The 20,626-nt window shown below is 41.5% G+C and overlaps 1 protein-coding gene across 26 annotated transcripts in view; it reads left to right on the top strand.

The window, feature by feature from the left end:
- Nucleotides 1-20,626, top strand: part of LOC115198257 (receptor-type tyrosine-protein phosphatase delta) — a 641,938-nt gene that overhangs the window by 135,288 nt on the left and 486,024 nt on the right. For 25 of the 26 annotated variants that reach the window (XM_029760096.1, XM_029760088.1, XM_029760086.1 and 22 more), the window contains exon 4: nt 9,394-9,417. The exons of the other annotated variant lie outside the window; for it this stretch is intronic. The gene's annotated coding sequence lies outside the window, so the exon portion shown is untranslated. The remainder of the gene's footprint in view (nt 1-9,393; nt 9,418-20,626) is intronic. 26 annotated transcript variants of the gene reach the window in all.

Here is a 20,626-nt window from a genome sequence, read left to right as displayed (position 1 = left end):
TCTGATCCCTCATCAAGGTCTGCCAAGCAGCCACAGCAGCAGTATGAAAAAAAGAAAGCTGCATTTTGAAAAGTGGTTCAGCGCTTTATTTCCGTGTACAAGGAAATGGCTACAGTATGGCCCTTGGAAAACAAAGCAGACCATGAGAGTTTTATTTTCGACTTCAGCTTTCACTTTTGTGTTTGTTTATGTACCATCTGCTCTGGTTGAGGATGTGGGAATAGTTCCAAATACACAGGACATGATGTTTAAATCCCTTGGTGCAGGGAAACAAAATGTCTCAATCAACAGTATTTTCATATTTATTGGATTTGTAGTACTTCAACTCAACGTGAATATACTGTGTTAAATACATTTAGACAATTATTGAGTTTTCTTGTGCGTGGGGTTGTGACTATCAGATCAATTGACAATCATGTTCAGTTGTTTGGGTCTACTGTAGCTTGACATTTATTGTAACTCATGTATCCAGATATAGGTTGTTCAATGCTTTTATAGAGATACCGTGTTGTACCTGTGTATTCGCAACCCCCAAAACAGCTGCTGAGAGAACACCACATCTGCTTCAGTGCCTGCAATACTGTCATGCCTCAGTTACCGTTAAACTGGACCAAGCTGATCTGACAACAGCTGATTGAGTTTGAGTTATCTGGTCTTGTGCGTAGGGCTGTGGCGGTCATTACATTTTGTCAGCCAGTTATTGTCATGCAAAAGCCTGCCGGTCTGAAGGTAGTTGGCCTTTAATTAATATAAACACTTTTAGCATCTCCAGGCCTTCACACATACATGCGGCATACAAGCCGCTGATACACACGTTTGGAACGTCTACATTGAAAAAAGTCTAATAAATCAATTTAATAGACACCATCACAATAAATCCATGATTTATTTTAGTCAGGTCTAAATATATTATGATTTGAAGAGAATGTATTTCAGAAGAACAGAATATGAGATGGCCTACTGCATGTTTTCTGGCTATGTGTCACGGTTGTCGTAAGGAGAAGCGGACCAAAGTGCAGCGTGTGTCGTTCCACATTTTATTTACACTGTGAAACTATGCGATACATAAACATAAACTAAAGAACAAAACAACAAACCGTGACGCAGAGGTGAAACATACACTACTCAAAAACAATCTCCCACAAACCCAGGTGGAAAAAAAACCTACTTAAGTATGATCCCCAATTAGAGACAACGAGGACCAGCTGCCTCTAATTGGAGATCATCCCAAACAAAACCCCAAAATAGAAATACAAAACTAGACCCTGACGACATAGAAATAGAAAACATAGAGAGAGAAAAACCCTGTCAAGCCCTGACCTACTCTACCATAGAAAATAACATCTTTCTATGGTCAGGACGTGACACTATGCTCCATGCCATAGGCTGTAGGCTTGTTTTTTTAGCTGACAAGATATGCTTATTATTTATATTATATTATTTTTATAGTAAGAAGAATATAATTGAACTTTGCTGAATAAAATAGAAAGGATATTTTTCCAACTGCGGAGCGAAGTGGCTATGTTGAACTTAAAAGTGATCATTTGAAACGGGTCCTATACACTAGATTTAGAGTTACTTGGCATCTTTAGATGTGAATGATACAAACCTTAAAATTTCTTAGAAATCATGGGCTACATGATGCGACTAGGCTATTGATGATTTGAGAAAATTCACCCATCACTTCTCAAATTAATCTTGTCTTTACGAATACGTAAAATTATACTGAACAAAAATATAAATGCAACAATTTTAACGAGTTTACTAAGTTACAGTTCATAAGGAAATCAGTCAATTTAAATACATTCATTAGGCCCTAATCTATGGATTGCACATGACTAGGCAGGGATGCAGCCTTGGGTGGGCCTGGGAGGCCATGGGCCCACACACTGGGGAGCCAGGCCCAGCCAATCAGAATGAGTTTTTCCCTACAAAAGGGCTTTATTACAGACAGAAATACTCCTCCGTTTCATGAACTCTCCGGGTGGCTGGTTTCAGATGATCCCGCAGGTGAAGAAGCAAGATGTGGCGGTCCTGGGCTGGTGCGGTTACACATGGTCTATGGTTGTGAGGCCGGTTGGACGTATTGCCCAAATCTTTAAAACGATGTTGGAGGCAGCTTATGGTAGAGATATTAACATTAAATTCTCTGGCAACAGCTCTGGTGGATATTCCTGCAGTCAGTTTGCCAATTGCATGCTCCCTCAAAACTTGAGGCATCTGAGGCAATGTAGTCCCCAGCCAAAGGTGCACCTGTGTAATGATCATGCTGTTTAATCAGCTTCTTGATATGCCACACCTTTTAGGTGGATGGATTATCTTGGCAAAGGAGAATTGCTGAATAACATCAATGTAAACAACATTTGAGAGAAATAAGCTTTTTGTGCATATGGAACATTTCTGAGATATTTTATTTAACACTTTACATTTTGTGTTTATATTTTTGTTCAGATAGTTTCCATTTAGAATGGCCCATTATCAAATTGGCAGGAACAGCGGCAGGGGAAAAATGCCATCCGTTTGCACTCGAATAGCAAATGGAGGCCTCTTTCCCACCAGTTAGTTTTTCAATGATGCCAGGTAGGCTACTTCAGTTTTATAGCGGAGCATTTGCTTATACATTTAGTATCAGCTGGGATCCGCCTCTTTTTACTGGCAACCATCAAAACTCTGCTTTCTATTGCATATAGAAATGTTTGGGCTTATATTAACACTTATTTCATTCCACTCATCAACCACTGTTTTGAGGAGCATGCTCTCGAAAGCGACAGGTGATATTCCGCCCAAACTCTATATGCCATGGGCTCTTCAACCCATGTTCCTGCTTCAACCCAATGCTTTATTTGGGAAACCAAGTGAAATCTGTTCGGTAGCATTGATAGTAACATGTTTTCACAGCTCCTCTACGCCCCGTAGCACTCACTTCCGTCATCATGACGTGCTTTGAGAGACTAGTCAAGGACCATATCACCTCCACCCTACCTGACACCCTAGACCCACTCCAATTTGCTTACTGCCCCAATAGGTCCACAGACGACGCAATCGCAATCACACTGCACACTGCCCTAACCCATCTGGACAAGAGGAATACCTATGTAAGAATGCTGTTCATCGACTACAGCTCAGCATTTAACAACATAGTACCCTCCAAACTCGTCATTAAGCTCGAGACCCTGGGTCTCGACCCCGCCCTGTGCAACTGGGTCCTGGACTTCCTGACGGGCCGCCCCCAGGTGGTGAGGGTAGGTAACAACATCTCTACCCCGCTGATCCTCAACACTGGGGCCCCACAAGGGTGCGTTCTCAGCCCTCTCTTTTACTCCCTGTTCACCCATGCACGCCTCCAACTCAATCATCAGGTTTGCAGACGACACAACAGTGGTAGGCTTGATTACCAACAACGACGAGACGGCCTACAGGGAGGAGGTGAGGGCACTCGGAGTGTGGTGTCAGGAAAATAACCTCACACTCAATGTCAACAAAACAAAAGAGATGATTGTGGACTTTAGGAAACAGCAGAGGGAGCAGCCCCCTATCCACATCGACGGGACAGTAGTGGAGAGGGTGGAAAGTTTTAAGTTCCTCGGCGTGCACATCACGGACAAACTGAAATGGTCCACCCACACAGACAGCATGGTGAAGAAGGCGCAGCAGCGCCTCTTCAACCTCAGGAGGCTGAAGAAATTCGGCTTGTCACCAAAAACACTCACAAACCTTTACAGATGCACAATCGAGAGCATCCTGTCGGGCTGTATCACCGCCTGGTACGGCAACTGCTCCGCCCCCTAACCGTAAGGCTCTCCAAAGGGTAGTGAGGTCTGCACAACGCATCATTGGGGGCAAACTACCTGCCCTCCAGGACACCTACACCACCCGATGTCACAGAAAGGCCAAAAAGATCATCAAGGACAGCAACCACCTGAGCCACTGCCTGTTCACCCCGCTATCATCCAGAAGGCGAGGTCAGTACAGGTGCATCAAAGCGGGTACCAAGAGACTGAAAAACAGCTTCTATCTCAAGGCCATCAGACTGTTAAACAGCCATCACTAACATTGAGTGGCTGCTGCCAACATACTGACTCAACTCTAGCCACTTTAATAATGGAAAAATGTATGTGATAAATGTATCACTAGCCACTTTAAACAATGCCACTTTATATAATGTTTACATACCCTACATTACTCATCTCATATGTATATACTGTACTCTATACCATCTACTGCATCTTGCCATCTTGATGTAATAAATGTATCACTAGCCACTTTAAACAATGCCACTTTATATCATGTTTACATACCCTACATTACTCATATCATATGTATATACTGTACTCTATACCATCTACTGCAACTTGCCTATGCCGTTCGGCCATCACTCATTCATATATTTGTATGTACATATTCTTATTCATTCCTTTACACGTGTGTGTATAAGGTAGTTGTTGTGAAATTGTTAGGTTAGATTACTTGTTAGATATTACTGCATGGTTGGAACAAGAAGCACAAGCATTTCGCTACACTCGCATTACAATCTGCTAACCATGTGTATGTGAGAAATAAAATTTGATTTGATGAGATATTCTGTAAAGGTAATGTGTCAGCCAATTAAAAATGCCCTATTACTAGGGTATTCAAATACAAATTCACTTTAATTGTATGCTAACTCTGTAAGCCACCCTGTGCGATCAATGAACCAACAGCATCACCTAGGCCAATACGTGGATAGAAAGTTTGAAGTGTAGCATATGGTAACCAGTCCACACTCAACGGCGAGTACTAGAATGTGTTTTATTTTGGAGTATAGGCTAGACCAATTATGTACCAAAGACATCTTAAATCAGTTTTATTTTATGTTTTTCTGCCATGTGTAATATGTGGTAGGCTATGTATTGTATAACAGCACAATTATTTGGGGCGGGGGGGCTTGGGGTCATATATAGGCCTATCCATAAGCTCTAATATGCGTATGGGTGTTTTGAATTCATCACCTTAGAAAGCGCTGTCCATTTCGTTGTGCTAGAATTTGAAACAACATCCACAGTGACCATGTTCTCCACTCAGTTTCAACTGTTGAACTTCTTTCTTCAAATTGATCAATCACAGTGAGGTGAGTTTTAAAAGCACATACTATTTTGATGATAAGTGTTTGATGTGATTTTCAATTGTATTTGCATTGATATCAGAGTGGTTAAAGCATGGGTGTCAAACTCATTCCACGGAGGGCCTATTTTCTCCTGTTTTTACTGTATTTAAAAAAATATATATATTAAGCACTTGACAACCAGGTGAGGGGAGTTCCTTACTAATCAGTGACCTTAATTCATCAATCAAGTACAAGGGAGGAGCGAAAACTCACAGACACTCAGCCCTCTGTGGAATGAGTTTGACACCTGTGGGTTACAGGGACAATAGAGCGCTGAGGATCAGGCCATTAGCGACCTGGTGGTCGTTAGTGAATTGGTTACTACCAACGCATGTCCAGAGTGCACAGGAGAGGAGATTACCGGGACTCAACGGTCACGTGGAATTTTACTGCGGTCATGACTCATGACTGCCTGTGTGGCAGTAATACTGTCACCGCAACAGCCCTACTTGTGCATCATTCATTAAATACTTAAAGTTGAAGTCAAAAAGTTGACAAAATATTCTTGAAAGACCCCGAAAACTTTGGCTAAACACCCTCATCGGTTCATGTAAACTTCTCGAAGCTCGAGTCTGTCTGAGCTTGGACCAGCTGTACTGTTGCTTCTAACACTTCCTTTATGTCCCTTATCAGACACACAAATAGAAAGAGTGTTAACATGGCATCTGTGGAGGGGGGCCAGATATTAGCAGTGGATATGATGAAAGGAAGGCTGCAGTACATTAAACCATTTTGGTCTCTCCTCCCCTCTCTACTCTCTGGGCTAGATGTTTTAACAGCAAGCCATTTCAGGTCATTATATAGCGCTGTAAAATAAACAGCTGCTCCCATTCCACTTTGTTGAATAGGTTAAATAGTGACATGGTGCAAACAGCAGCTCTTTCGTCATGGCGTAATTGAACAACATGAGACGCCGGTGGTCGGTGTAATAGTGGCTTGGCAAAGCTTTCCGTTGTGCTCATTGCTTTTTGTTTCCAATTAGCAACCACTCATGCAGCAGCAGCCAACACTATTTTAGAGGAACAGGCCCAGCAATTGAATTAAAAGCCTGACCCACTGATGAACGGAAATAAATCAACGGGTTTCAGAGGACACACCAACAGAGACGAGGTGGAAACGAGCTGGCTATTGTCACTCTCACGTGGCTATTGAATGAACTAGACCTCAGGGGTCTTTAACTTTTTCTGGACAAGGAACCCCCTCCCACACACACCGGCGACCCACGTACCCGATCATGTATTAGCAAAAAAATATAATGTTCATGTCTTGTCTTATCATCAGGTTTCCCAGGCTGTAATTCCCACCTGCTTTAAGGAGACCACCATTGTCCCAGTGCCCAAGAAATACAAGGTGATATGCTCAAATGAAAATCGCCGCTGTTGCGCTCACCTCGGTCATCACGAAGTGCTCCGAGACGCTGGTCATCACCGATATCAAAGCCAGCATGCCAGGCACACTGAACCCACTCCTATTTGCCTACTGCTCTAACAGATCCAAGGAAGATGCCATTTCCATTGCAATTTACATGACCGGAATACCTAAAGTACCAGTTTGGACACACCTACTCATACCCGAAATATAATTTATATTTGAGATTCTTCAAAGTAGCCACTCTTTGCTTTGATGACAGCTTTGCACACTCTTGGCATTCTCTCAACCAGCTTCATCATGTAGTCACCTGGAATGCATATCAATTAACAGGTGTGCCTTGTTAAAAGTTAATTTGTGGAATTTCTTTCCTTCTGAATGTGTTTGAGTCAATCAGTTGCGTTGTGACAAGGTAGTGTTGGTATACAGACGATTTGGGAAAATAGAACAGCTCAAATAAGCAAAGAGAAATGACAGTCCATCAATACTTTAAGACATGAAGGTCAGTCAATCCGGCAAATGTCAAGAACTTTTTTTGAAAGCGTGGACATACATTTTTATTTTATTTTTACATTTTCAGTTAAAATTATTGAAGTAGCCCTTGTGCATAGAGTTGAATGGTTTGTTAAACTTTGAAATCAATGTTTTTTTGTTTGGCATACAATTACAGTAGAATTAACGTTAATATTCACTACATTGACCACTACATACATCTCAAAATCTCCTGTTGTCAACGGAAAAAGGGCAACATAGGATTGTAGTTCTCGGCTTTCCTGCCTTGTCAAAAGTTTCTTTATCTTATTAAGGTTCCACACAGCGTAACTAAGACTCTGAAAGCAGCTTAACTGCTTAAAACAGGGCGAAAAAAGCATCTTCCTCTCTTAGTCTTCCCTTATTCACACTGTGGGTATAAGGAGACTCACAAGAGCCTCTGTTCATCCCCATGCCTTTATTTTCACAAATCCCCACTGGCCTAATCCACTTACTTTAGGCATGTGCTAGCTTTACTCGATTTGATTGGTGAGGCCATATATTTCTACAGGAAATCTATGGTCTATAATCTCAATGCTCAGCAAGAAACAAAGCTCACTATTAAAACACAAAACGTGTTTAATTGAGAGATTATTGTTTTTATTTCTTGATGTAAATGGTAGAGAAACAGCCTTTTTCTTGTCTGTTGAGTTATCGTACGTGACGTGACTGTCCCAAAATGTGTAGGTTGTATTTGCGTTCGGCTAAGTGGAAATAAGTATCCTGTGCTCTATCATTCTCAAACGCTACAAAGTCAGGCTGCAGGTAGGTAGCCTAGTGGTTAGAGTGTTGGCCCAACAACCGAAAGGTTGCTGGATCGAATCCCTGAGCTGACAAGGTAAAAATCTGTTCTGCTCCTGAACAAAGCAGTTAACCCACTGTTCCCCAGTAGGCCATCATTGTAAATAAGAATTTGTTCTCAACTGACTTGCCTAGTTAAGTAAAGGTTAAAAAAATATAAAACATTTTATAGGGCACTATTGATCTACTATGTGCTGCACCAAACTCCCAATACAGCCTGTTATCTTTCCTCCATTGTCTCTGACTGGCTCTTAGGAAGTGTCTCTCTTTCTCTCCCGTTAAATCCCCAGGTGTTTCTTTTTGGGTCTGTCTTACCGCCGTGGTCCCTGAAGGTGTCCAACCACGGTTTAGCAAGAACAGCAATAGACAGTGTGAGGATGTGTTTGAAGCAGACAGCATAGTAATGAATACCCAAGCACAAGGAGTTTGAGTCCTATTAATTCCCCCCCTAAAAATAAGCCATTCCCTTGTGGGTAGCCAAACTTGGCATTGTAGTCACATTCTCCCAGCACAGTCAATCCCAGAAGATTCTATTCACAAAAATGCAAATAGATGCAGGGAAAAATACATTATCTGTGATAAATCATATTTCTTGAAAATTATGCTTAGCAATACAGTACATCTCTGTGAGCTCAGTAAGCAATGCTTACCCACGGAACAGCTTCTGAATCCTTGTGAGCTGAAAAATTCTCTTAGTCTTTGTTTTATTGCAACATTTACAAGCAAAGCAAAACTGTACTCGAGAGCAGCACACTCGTAGAGGGACCAGTTTCTGATGTAAAAATAGTGAGGTAATGGAAATCTATTTTTCGGACTTGTCAGGAAGGGTTCTACAGTGAAGTCAAGAAGCGCGCAACTGTCCTCTTCATACATCTTAGCCAAAATAAATGTCAGGGAAAGCAGCATTGAAACTGAAGATGTGGCTAAATCCGACTAATTTATCTTGCCGGGCTTCTGCTTCTAGTGTAGTGGGATGACCTTAAGGTCTTCATAAAACAGACAAAGGGTTAGAGATGTCTAAGGCCCGCTAAATTACTTTCAAGACATACCAGTGGAGGAAGGTTGTGTGTGTGTGTGTGTGTGTGTGTGTGTGTGTGTGTGTGTGTGTGTGTGTGTGTGTGTGTGTGTGTGTGTGTGTGTGTGTGTGTGTGTGTGTGTGTGTGTGTGTGTGTGTGTGTGTGTGTGATGGTGTTGAGGTGTCAGAGGTGAACATTTGGTCGTAATGGATGACTGCTGTCCAGTACTTTTTTTATTTTTTATTATCTCCCTTCTTCCCTTTGAATTGGAGGAAACACTGACAATTATTAATACAAGTTGTGCAAACTTTGGATCCTCGGGGGAGAATTCTTTGACTTTTAATGTCCCTCGTTTAATAAATTACAGCCCCCTTCTTGACAGGGACAATTCTTAACCCCCAGTCTGCACCAACGTCTGGGATACTGTCATTTTTCAGGAGCTGGTGACAGCCTTAGCCTGCACTGAAGTTTACTTTGTAATTTGCTGACGTTTCTCCTTTCCCCCCTCATTCTTCCCCTGCCTCCTGCTTACAGATGTGACCAACTGTTCCACAATAGGTAAGACTCATTTTGCTATTTTTCCAACTTAATCCTCAACACTGAGAAGTCTTTATATATTGATCTGCTTTATTATTGCAAAAAGATTTTGGTTTCTATCTAATTAATTGTTGGCATCATTTCTAATCCCCCTTATTTTAATTTTGTATTTTTTTTTACCCTACCAGCCCTCCCCCGATTGGAGTAAACTAACGGACAATATGTCTTCTACTGCTACTTACAGCTATTTTCTCTCACATATACAGTACATGTAGTTAACTAATTATACATACTGTATATTCATAATTTCCTCTTTCTGCAAGTGCTGGATTTTCACCCACAGTGGCCAGTCCACCATTCATTCTGATCTGAACTCCAACCCTCCGATGTCCACAGATTAACCCATCTTCCAAGTATAATACCATTTTGCTATTTCCTTTTGCAAACAGTGAGATGTGTTTTAAGGGATCTCATTGGGGTCCACCTGTGTTTCCTGAATGCCTAAGTAAAGGAGGGAGTAGGGTGCGGCTGCGTAGATCCTGCTGTTTGCTCAGGAAGGTATGCAACGCTTTGCAATCCTTCCCTTCGTATTCCCACGTGTGAGTGCGCCGACTTACACAAGCTAGCTATTTCTGGCAGCCGGGTTGTGAGCTCTGCGCCATAAATTTGAAATGTATTCAAATGAGAGTCAAATGGCCCAGATTGTTCAAAGAGGATCTTGCAGTGTTGACTCTAGCAGGGAGCTGCGGTGTCTGTTTCCTAAGACAGAAACTATAGTAAGGGGCCCGGGCCAGGGAGAGAGATCTATCTCTGCCACCACTGGTGGTGAACATGTTCCCTGCCTCAGCTCCCTTTGTCCTCTCTACCACAAACCTCCATGTCACGACAGGAAGGCGCTATTGCCATGGCGATGACAGCTCTATGAGGACATCTTAGAATTGCGCTCAAAAATATCTATTATGATGCAGTTCATGGCCACTGAATATCTCAAGCTAGTGGGTGCATCACACTTCAAAGAAGTGGGGTTTCGAAAGGATATTGTAACTTGTAAACCACAACACGGTAGACCGTGTCATGTCATTGTCACATCATGAGGGGCGACACACCACAAATATTTCAATTACTTTCAAGGTCAAATTTCATTATTTTCTATCATTTTGAAATACATAATATAATTGAATTGTAGAGTATGTCAAGTGGGGTCCGCAATTATTGACACCCATGATAAAGATGGACGATAATGACTGTATAACATAAAGAATTCATATATATATATATATATATATATATATATATATATATATACTGCTCAAAAAAATAAAGGGAACACTTAAACAACACAATGTAACTCCAAGTCAATCACACTTCTGTGACATCAAATTGTCCACTTAGGAAGCAACACTGATTGACAATAAATTTCACATGCTGTTGTGCAAATGGAATAGACAACAGGTGGAAATTATAGGCAATTAGCAAGACACCCCCAATAAAGGAGTGGTTCTGCGGGTGGTAACCACAGACCACTTCTCAGTTCCTATGCTTCCTGGCTGATGTTTTGGTCACTTTTGAACGCTGGCGGTGCTTTCACTCTAGTGGTAGCATGAGACGGAGTCTACAACCCACACAAGTGGCTCAGGTAGTGCAGCTCATCCAGGATGGCACATCAATGCGAGCTGTGGCAAGAAGGTTTGCTGTGTCTGTCAGCGTAGTGTCCAGAGCATGGAGGCGCTACCAGGAGACAGGCCAGTACATCAGGAGACGTGGAGGAGGCCGTAGGAGGGCAACAACCCAGCAGCAGGACCGCTACCTCCGCCTTTGTGCAAGGAGGAGCAGGAGGAGCACTGCCAGAGCCCTGCAAAATGACCTCCAGCAGGCCACAAATGTGCATGTGTCTGCTCAAACTGTCAGAAACAGACTCCATGAGGGTGGTATGAGGGCCCGACGTCCACAGGTGGGGGTTGTGCTTACAGCCCAACACCGTGCAGGACGTTTGGCATTTGCCAGAGAACACCAAGATTGGCAAATTCGCCACTGGCGCCCTGTGCTCTTCACAGATGAAAGCAGGTTCACACTGATCACGTGACAGACGTGACAGAGTCTGGAGACGCCGTGGAGAATGTTCTGCTGCCTGCAACATCCTCCAGCATGACCGGTTTGGCGGTGGGTCAGTCATGGTGTGGGGTGGCATTTCTTTGGGGGGGCGCACAGCCCTCCATGTGCTCGCCAGAGGTAGCCTGACTGCCATTAGGTACCGAGATGAGATCCTCAGACCCCTTGTGAGACCATATGCTGGTGCGGTTGGCCCTGGGTTCCTCCTAATGCAAGACAATGCTAGACCTCATGTGGCTGGAGTGTGTCAGCAGTTCCTGCAAGAGGAAGGCATTGATGCTATGGACTGGCCCGCCCGTTCCCCAGACCTGAATCCAATTGAGCACATCTGGGACATCATATCTCGCTCCATCCACCAACGCCACGTTGCACCACAGACTGTCCAGGAGTTGGCGGATGCTTTAGTCCAGGTCTGGGAGGAGATCCCTCAGGAGACCATCCGCCACCTCATCAGGAGCATGCCCAGGCGTTGTAGGGAGGTCATACAGGCACGTGGAGGCCACACACACTACTGAGCCTCATTTTGACTTGTTTTAAGGACATTACATCAAAGTTGGATCAGCCTGTAGTGTGGTTTTCCACTTTAATTTTGAGTGTGACTCCAAATCCAGACCTCCATGGGTTGATAAATTGGATTTCCATTGATTATTTTTGTGTGATTTTGTTGTCAGCACATTCAACTATGTAAAGAAAAAAGTATTTAATAAGATTATTTCATTCATTCAGATCTAGGATGTGTTATTTTAGTGTTCCCTTTATTTTTTTGAGCAGTGTATATATGATTTTAAACTAATAGAAATACTCAGATTATGATGTGATACTGTACTCATGTTCAAGAGTATCACGTCATACAGTACAATAGGAAGTAGTACAGTAGTGTAAACTTTAACTATGGTCCCTGTTGACCAGACATCGACTACAGTGGAGATAAGACAGCCATCCACTCAGCCGTGACTATCGCTCACTGGGATGATACAATTAGCCTGTTGACTAAACAGTATGGGTACACTCACTCAGCCTACACTCACTCCTCGGTGCATACAGCCCAGCAACAGAATAAAAGGCTACACCGGTATGGTAGGGGTCAGATACATGATTGAATCCCCCATAGCAGGGCCCTAAACCTGGACGGCATGAGCCATCAACACCCCTACTGCTCACAGCAAGGTTGTTTAGAGGGGGAAATCAATCACCTCATCCACAAGGTAGGAGGGAGGGAGTGGTCAGCGGAGCAAAATTTGGAAATGAACGGTCACTACCTTCCCATAGCATGCTAACCTATTTTTAGCTTAGCCCCCCTTAATAGTACATGTTAAATGCTCTCTTCAAATTAGCATTCCTGCAATAAGCATTAGCATCCATATAAGCTTGAATGTAAACATTTAAGGAGAGAAGTCACCTCATGTGGTAATTGAAAACAACACCTCTCCGCCTGCCACTGGTAACCAGTCGGAGCATCTGCGAGAAATGTTCTGGTTCAGCCCTCATTGTTTGAGAGGCAGGCAGCAGTGAGCGACTGACTGACTGCTCGGAGGAGAAAACCCCTGGCTAGCCGGGAATAATAAGTACCCGCGGGAGGCCGACAGATGGACATTTACAGAGAGCCTTGCTGGTAGACTGAGAATCTGTCAAACAGCACGCCAGGCATCTGCGGGTGTTGCGTCTCCAGATTCACGTCCACTATGACAGAAAGAGAGGAGTCCTCTTTGGTGAACTGAGCAGGAATGAAGCCTAATGGTCTTTATTTATGCCCTTTTTTCCATGATTAAAGGGTAGAGACAAATATACATTTTGCTCATTATTACGGATACGTGTTTTGGACGCTTGTGCCATATTGAGAATAATTCATAATGCACTAATTGATTGATTAATAATGATAATCATCTGAATAGTTACATGATGAGAGGAGGACCTAAAGCGTTTGATACAAAATGTAATTGTGTTAAAATTGGGTCAATGTGATCCTTTATACTAACAAAACAATGTAGTAATGTTGTTTGGGCATAGTTACTGAGGATGTGTAACCATGTACCATGTACTTATTAACCTGTACAGACCTCTTTCAACTGATCATTCATTGACTTAACTACCTTCCAGTCTCTTCTCAAAAGTGTAATGTAATATATATTGCCTTCAGAAAGTATTCATACACCTTGACTTATTCCACATGTTGGTGTGTTACAGCCTGAATTAAAAATTGATTAAATAAAATAAATAAATCACCCATCGACACAATACCCCATAATGACAAAGTAAATTTTTTTTTGAGAAATGTTTGCAAATGTATTGAAATTAAATGCAGAAATATGCCATTTACAATAGTATTCACACCCCTGAGTCAACACTTTGTAGAAGCACCTTTGGCAGCGATTACAGCTGTGCGTCTTTCTGGGTAAGTCTCTATGAGCTCTGTACATCTGGATTGTACAATATTTTCCCATTATTCTTTTTTAAATACTTCAAGCTCTGTCAAGTTGATTGTTGATCATTGCTAGAGAGCCATTTCCATGTCTTGCCATTGATTAAGCCAAAACTTTAACTAGGCCACTCAGGAACATTCAATGTCATCTTGGTAAGCAACTCCAGTGTATATTTGGCCTTGTGTTTTAGGTTATTGTCCGACTGAAAGGTGAATTAATCTCCCGGTGTCTGTTGGAAAGCAGACTGGACCAGGTTTCCTCTAAGATTTTGCGTGTGCTTATAGCTGTCTTCTGTTTCTTTTTATCTGAAAAAAATGCCCTAGTTCTTGCAGATGACAAGCATACACATAACATGATGCAGCCACCACCATGCTAGAAAATATGAAGAGTGGTACTCAGTGATGTGTTGTTGAATTTGTCCCAAACATAACAAAAAGTAATTTTTTTGCCACAATTGTTGCAGTATTACTTAAAACCTCTTACATCTACACGTTCCGCTAGCGGAACGTCTGCTCCAATATCCAATGATGGGCGGGGCGCGAAATTCAAACTCCTCTAAATCCGAAAACTTACACTTTTCAAACATATGACTATTTTACAGCTATTTAAAGACAAGACTCTCCTTTATCTAACCAAACTGTCCGATTTCAAAAAGGCTTTACAGCGAAAGCAAAACATTAGATTATGTCAGCAGAGTACCCAGCCAGGAATAATCACACAGCCATTTTTCAAGCTAGCATATCATGTCACATAAACCCAAACCATATCTAAATGCAGCACTAACCTTTGATGATCTTCATCAGATGACACACCTAGGACATTGTGTTATACAATACATGCATGTCTGTTCAATCAAGTTCATATTTATATCAAAAACCAGCTTTTTACATTAGCATGTGACGTTCAGAACTAGCATTCCCACCGAACACTTCCGGTGATTTTACTAAATTACTCACGATAAACGTTCACAAAAAGCATAACAATTATTTTAAGAATTATAGATACAGAACTCCTCTATGCACTCGATATGTCCGATTTTAAAATAGCTTTTCGGATGAAGCACATTTTGCAATAATCTAAGTACATAGCCCGGCGTTACAGGGCTAGCTATTTAGACACCCTGCAAGTTTAGCCTTCACCAAAATCACATTTCCTATAAGAAAAATGTTCTTACCTTGCTTGTTCTTCATCAGAATACACTGCCAGGACTTCTACTTCAATAACAAATGTAGGTTTGGTCCCAAATAATCCATCGTTATATCCAAACAGCGACGTTTTGTTCGTGCGTTCTAGACACTATCCCAACGCTAAATCTCGGCCACGAGCATGACGCAAAATATGACAAAAAAATTCTAAATATTCCATTACCGTACTTCGAAGCATGTCAACCGCTGTTTAAAACCAATATTTATGCAATTTATCTCGTAGAGAAGCGATAATATTCCGACCGGGAATCTGCCTGTCTGTAAACTGAGGAAAAAACCGAAAGCCGGGGGCGGGGCGTGTCACGCGCCTAAGGCTTAGTCCATTGACTGACCACTCAGCTTTTGCTCTCGTGTGCTTCAGCCAGGGCTTTGAATTACGTCATTCCTCTTTTTCCCGGGCTATGAGAGGCCATTGTTGACGTGCGAAGTGTCACGTAAGAGCAGAGATCCTTTGTAAACGACAGAGATAATAAAGAAGGGCAAGAAATGTTCAGACAGGGTACTTCCTGAACAGAAGCATCTCAGGTTTTTGCCTGCCATAGGAGTTCTGTTATACTCACAGACACCATTCAAACAGTTTCAGAAACTTTGGAGTGTTTTCTCTCCAAAGCTAATAATTATATGCATATTCCAGTTTCTGGGCAGGACTAATAATCAGATTAAATCGGGTACGTTTTTTATCCAGCCGTGAAATTACTGCCCCCTAGATGTAAGAGGTTAAGAGCCTTTTTGGAAACATGGTGCATGTTTTGGAATATTTTTATTCCGTACAGGCTTCCTTCTTTTCACTCTTGTCATTTAGGTTACTATTGTGGAGTAACTACAATGTTGTTGATCCATCCTCAGTTTTCTCATATCACAACCATTAAACTCTTTAACTGTTTTATGGTAAATTCCCTGAGCAGTTTCCTTCCTCTACGGCAACTGAGTTTGGAAGGACAGCTGTATGTTTCTAATGACTGGGTGTATTAATACGACCATCTAAAGTGTAATTAATAACTTCACCATGCTCAAAGGGATATTCACCATCTGCTTTTTTTTACTCATCTACCAATTGGTGCCCTTCTTTACGAGGCATTCAAAAACATTTCTAGTCTTCTGTGCTTGAAATTCACTACTCGGTTTAGGGACCTTACGGATAATTGTATGTGTGGGGTACAGGGATGGGTTAGTCATTAACAAATCATGTTAACCACTATTATTGAACACGGAATGAGTCCATGCAACTTATTATGTAATTTGTTAAGCATATTTTTACTCCTGAACTTATTTAGGCTTGCCATAGCAAGACATTTCAACTTTTAATTGTTTATTCATTTCCAAAATCTTCGACAGGGTATTGTGTGTAGATCAGTGACACAAAATCTAAATGTAATACATTTTAATTTCAGGCTGTAACACATCAATGTGGAAAAAGTAAAGGGGTCTGAATACTTTCTGAAGGCACTGTATTTTCTGGTCTTGTAGAAACAGTAATTTTCAGTGTAAGGTCTGTCATTTTGAAGCAAAAAATACATCCTTGTATCAATCTCACTCGACTTTCAATTATTACAAGTTAGTTGTAATCTTTTCATTGACGTTTACTGTGTTTGTCCATGGGGGAAGTTTGATAGAGATGTCAGGAGTTTGGGTATGTCCTTGAGCAGACAGTTCCAAATATATCTCTGCCAATGAGTCACACACACACCAGGTGATGCTCCAGAATTTTCATCATCATGGAAGCGTACTGTCCCGTTTCACTCGTCTCTCCTTTATTTCCACCATCTGCACCTGTGTCTTTCTCCCAACACTCTATACCAAGTCAAAAGCATGCGCCTGTCTTTGCCTAACCCTTGAAGCTCCATCCTTTGAAAACACATCGAAAACGTCTGGCATTCAAAAGGCCTACTACTTTTTTCATATGCACTTCAATGAGAAGCTAAAGGAAAGAATGGCAATGAGGTGAGAGTACAGAGAATTCCTCTTTGTTCGCCCCACAGTGAGTGAAAATAGCACCTTCAGTTCTTTAGACAAGCTGCGCGACGGTTATTATTGTATTATGCCTTGCAGGCCTTTCATTCAGATAGAAACTGTGGCATGCTTGATCAGTGTTTCAGCGAGCGGTGGCAAAGGAAAAGTGATTGTCGGCTGCCGGGATAAGCAAACACCATTACATTGTAAAATTCTATAAATAGGTGACAGATGCGATTTACAAGTGGTGCGTTTCTCTATTGTGTGTCGGGAGCTGTTTGCGCACCGAATATCTCAGTGAAAGGTCATTCTTAACCACTTAATGTTCAAATTTATGTAACATCGTTCTGGAATGAAAATGACTTCAAAATGGTACTGTTTTCAGGAGTAGGTGCCACAGGTAGATAACTGCCATTAGAGTTTCTACCGATGGGGTGATCCCTCACGAAACCAGGACAATTTTTTTTTTTTTTATCATGAAATGGAATCCACAGAATGTTCCTCTGGAGGAAGGATTGTTATATTTGACATTTGTATCTAAAAGCATAATTGAGAAATAATGAATCAAAGTTGGCATATTTATGACATTTTGACTTTACCCAGGCCTCCTTTAAGGCTCATCTATAGATGCTACGAAGCACAAATTGGTGTCATATGAAGCTTTACTGCTTAATCTGTAATATGAGTAGTATTTTGTTTTCAATAACAATTTTCTTACATTATTTTATGAATATTGAAAAATGTAAACATTCATATTTAGAACACCATTTTTGATTTGGCTAGTTGTTCAATATATTGTTGAACATAATATACTCTAAGTATCATGACACAAGGCGAGACCCAGATGCAGACACAGGAGGCAGATGGTTGGAGTCTTACAATGTTTATTAATCCAAAAGGCGTAGGCAAGAGAATGGTCGTGGACAGGCAAAAGGTCAAAACCAGATCAGAGTCCAGGAGGTACAGAGTGGCAGACAGGTTCATGGTCAAGGCAGGCAGAATGGTCAAGCAGGCAGGTACAGAGTCCAGAAACAGGCAAGGATCAAAACCGGGAGGACTAGAAAAAGGAGAAGAGCAAATAACAGGAGAACGGGAAGAACGCTGGTTGACTTGGAAAAACATACAAGACGAACTGGCACAGAGAGACAGGAAACACATTTTCAGGTGTCGCTGGAGGGGGTGGAGACAATCACAAGGACAAGTGAAACAGATCAGGGTGAGACACTAAGGGCATATAAAGTTCCGGATTGGGATCTCTGCTAGTTTTAACTGGCATAAAAAAAAAAAAATGTCATTATTTGAATGTATTGTTGAACATAATATACTGTACCGGCATATCAAAGTTCCAGAGTGGGATCTCAGCTAGTTTTAACTGGCATTTGCCAGTTTATTAGGAGTGGTGGGATTCACACACCAACTGAAACTAAAATAAAAACTACAATTGGAAAAACTATTTAGTAAACTTAAAGAAAACAATTAAGAAAAAAATATATTATCTTTGACTGCAAAACGAAATAAAATAAAAAGCATAAACGATAAATTAAAATGTAAAAATATATCTTTTTACTTCAGGCAAAAATCTAATGGGGTTAAATGCTGCCAGTAGATGGCAATGTTTCAAATAGGCCTATCTTGTGCAATATAATCAGTAGCTAACAGGGAAGAAATCCAAGGGCGAGCGCAGAGCAGGAGTGTGAACAATAAGCGTGAGCAAACCCAACTTGAGCAGTGGTCGGTCAGAAAAGACAAAGCCCAATATGTGATTATTTTGAGTACATTAATTGCTAGAAAGGATAAACGCATTGTGGTGTCAGAAGATGGCAGCATGTGTGGAACAGAGGTTCAACGGAAAAAACACAACCAACCTCAAAGTTAATCTGAACAGCACCCACAAATAATTTCAGGATAAAGACAAGGTGAGACACCTATAATTTTATTTGGGGATTTCGGTCAGGATTCAACTCCTGGTATCAAATGAACACACATAAGATGTGGAAAATGTGTAGAGAGGCAGGACATTTGCATAAAAACGGATATATTTTTTCTTCGGTCAATGGGATAGTGTGTGGAATTGCACAAAATAATCTTAAAAGCTGCACATTTTTCTCTCTGTCAAAAAGAAGGGTGGGAACAGTTTGCGGTCACTGTGAGGTGGAGGTTTGTTACTACGCCAATAAATTACAATAACCATCCGGACCTTTGCCACCTAGGACATTTTTGTGAAGGACCATCTCAAATAGTACATGAGTACCTCTGCTATAGGCCTGTAACACAAATGTCTCCTAGCCTTCCGTTTATAAGGCTACTTTCTGTCCCTGACACTGAAACGAAATCTGAAACTAAATAAAACTTAAACTGAAAAAAAAGTTATATAAAAAACGTCAAACTGAAACTGAATAAAAACTACTAAATCAGGTTTGAAAACTAACAAACTAGTCTGAATTTCAAATAAAAATGTAAAAAACGAATATAAATAACATCTATTAGAAAATCACAATTATAAGAACCTTGTCTCACACACACACACACACACACACACACACACACACACACACACACACACACACTTGTCCCCGCAAGTGGGGCTGCTGTTTTTAACAGATGGCTCGTCTTTAACTTTATCGGAAACGACGATGTCACCGGCAGACGCGATAAGTTGTCTCAGTGCCTGGGGAGAGCGTCATCCATCAGTAGCTAACAGCATATGGTGAAGGCACATTAAGGGCTCCCTCTCTGTTGTTCCTTCTATATCTTTCTCTGAGTGTATCTGGTCCTGCATCCAGGCCTCAGATCCACACTTCACAAGACAGAGAAAGGGAAGCACCAAGCACCGGATTCCAAGCTTTGGAGCTTTGGTCCCTTTGCCGGGATTTAATTACATTTTTTGCCAATGGGGAACTTTTAGAGAACACACTGAACTGAGCCAAAGTTATTTGCTGGACACAGTTTGTTGCGATGCCACAACCAGAATACAAAACCACATCAAATTGTATTTGTTACATTTTTTATTTGACCTTAATTTAACTAGGCAAGTCAGTTAACAACAAATTCTTATTTTCAATGACGGCCTAGGAACAGTTAACTGCCTTGTTCAGGGGCAGAATGACAGATTTTTACCTTGTCAGCTCGGGGATTCAATCTTGCAACCTTTCGGTTACTAGTCCAACGCTCTAACCACGGCTACCTGCGCCGAATACAACCGGTGTAGACCTTACCGTGAAATTCTTACTTACAAGCACTTAACCAACAATGCATGAAGTGAAAGTAAAAATGTGAATAAAAATTAACACAATAAAATAACAATATTGAGACAGGTTAGTCGAGTTAATTTGTACATGTAGGTAGGTTTAAAGGGACTATGCATAGATGATAAACAGCGAGCAGCTGCAGAGGGAGGGGGGGGGGTCAATGTAAATAGTCCAGTTGGCCATTTGATTTAATTGTTAAGCAGGCTTATGGCTTGGGGATAGAAGCTATTAAGGAGCCTTTTGGACCTAGATTTGGCACTCCTGTACCGTGTGCAGTGCGGTAGCAGAGAGAACAGTC

This window comes from Salmo trutta, chromosome 8 (assembly GCF_901001165.1).
Source record: "Salmo trutta chromosome 8, fSalTru1.1, whole genome shotgun sequence".
Classification (NCBI taxonomy): domain Eukaryota; kingdom Metazoa; phylum Chordata; class Actinopteri; order Salmoniformes; family Salmonidae; genus Salmo; species Salmo trutta.
This window is presented reverse-complemented; position numbering and strand designations above follow the sequence as displayed.